The following is a 2196-nucleotide window of genomic DNA, read 5'->3' as shown; positions in this document are numbered from 1 at the left end:
CGGCGAGGCCATCTCAGCCATCCCTTTGCCTGGTGACAAATCAGCACCAAGAACTCCCTGGAGGTTCTCTGCATATTTTCTGCTGTTCTCCCAACAAAGCATGCCCCAAAGGGCCACTGAACTCAAAAGAGCCGGTTTTTCTCTCCACGAGAGTTTTTTCTGTCTTGTTTGTCACCAACACGCCTTAGGAGATGCCCCACTTTGATAAAGATAAAATTGAAGGGGTGGGCTGCCGCTCCACACCTGTGGGTATATCTCGTCGGGTGGGACGAGAGACTGAGAAAAGAAATAAGACACAGAGACCAAGTGTAGAGAAACAACAGCGGGCCCAGGAGACCGGCACTCAGCATACCAAGGACCTGCACCGGCGCCGGTCTCTGAGCTCCCTCAGGTTTTATTGATTATTATTTTCACTATCTCAGCAAGAGGAATGCGGTAGGAGAGCAGGGTGATAACAGGGAGAAGGTCAGCAAGAAAACATGGGAGCAAAAGAATCTGTGTCATAATTAAGTTCAAGGGGAGGTGCTGTGCCTGCATGTGCACGTAGGCCACATTTATGTTGCTCTCCGCCCAAGCATCTCAGTGGAGCAAAGGATAACAGAGCAGCATTGCTGCCAACGTGTCTCACCTCCCGCCATAGGGCGGTTTTTCTCCCATCTCAGAATTGAGCACATGTACAATCGGGTTTTATACCGAGACATTTAGTCCCCAGGGGCAGGCAGGAGACAGTGGCCTTCCTCTATCTCAACTGCAAGAGGCTTTCCTCTTTTACTAACCCACCTCAACACAGACCCTTCACGGGTGTCAGGCTGTGGGACAGTCAGGTCTTTCTCATCCCACGAGGCCATATTTCAGACCATCACATGGGGAGAAACCTTGGACGATAACCGGCTTTCCAGGGCAGAGGTCCCTGCGGCTTTCCGCAGCGCATTGTGCCTTCGGTTTATCGAGACTAAAGAATGGCGATGACTTTTCCCAAGCATACCGCTTGTAAACATTTTGTTAACAAAGCACATCCTGCACAGCCCTAGATCCTTTAAACCTTGATTCCATACGACACATGTTTTTGTGAGCTCAAGGTTGGGGCAAAGTGGCTAGGGCAAAGTTACAGATTAACAGCATCTCAGGGCAAAGCAATTGTTCAGGGTACATGTCAAAATGAAATTTCTTATATCTTCCCTTTCTACATAGACACAGTAACAGTCTGATCTCTCTTTCTTTTCCCTACATATCCCCCTTTTCTTTTTGACAAAACCGCCATCGTCATCATGGCCCATTCTCGCTGGTCACTGTCTCTCCGGAGTGCCTGGATACACCTGTAGACTAACAACAGAGAGAACAGACACACAAGGATTAATACAAAATTTGCAGTAGTGGAACTTCCAATGGTTTTAACCCAGGTGGCGGGGTTAAGATTTGTGAGGCTATCAGCAGCTTTCACCATTGCCTCAGTTTCTGGCACCAGATTTAACTGGACTTTTGATGCCTTAAAAATTTGTTTTTTTAATTTTGAAATATCTAAAGTAAGATTATCTCCTCTTCCTTGTAGATGGCGTCTAACCTTTTCCCAGTGATGTTTAGATTCATTATAGGCTCGAGGTGTAATACAAAAATCTGATGTATTCCAGTCACACTGTAACTGAAAAAGATATTCCAAGCTCGTGAGTCTATCTCCCATCCAAATGAGTTTGTCTAAGATCATTAATTTGGTTTGCCAACTTTTGATCTATTTGGGTCCGAGAATTCCACAATTTTGAGGAATTCTTTTGCCAATTATTTATGTATTCTGCAATTTGAACAGAGGAATGTAAAGTATTCCAGCAGCCGCAGCAGTAGCTGCAATAAGACCCATAATCACTGCAATGAAAGTAAAAATGAGTCTTTTGGATCTAGTTAGAACTCCTTTTAATACTTCTGTTAGAATACGGACAAATGCGGAAGCTTCCCACAGTCGGTCCATGGACACAGGGATCCACGCGCCCTCTCTTACCCTCACTAGCAGAATACGGTGCTATCAATCAAAAGTTGAATCAATGCAAGTAAACAATCTACAATTTGTACAGGTTATAGTTTTGGAACCTGGTTTAATAACTATGTTTTCTACAACTAGCATATAAGGGGGTTTTACACTACTTTGTAAAGGAATTGTCAGACTGGAATTTAGGTGAATAGTGTAATATGGCTTACAATTTTTTG

This window comes from Rhinopithecus roxellana, chromosome 7, assembly GCF_007565055.1.
Source record: "Rhinopithecus roxellana isolate Shanxi Qingling chromosome 7, ASM756505v1, whole genome shotgun sequence".
NCBI lineage: Eukaryota > Metazoa > Chordata > Mammalia > Primates > Cercopithecidae > Rhinopithecus > Rhinopithecus roxellana.
The sequence above is the reverse complement of the archived record's forward strand: the minus strand, read 5'-3'. Positions refer to the sequence as shown.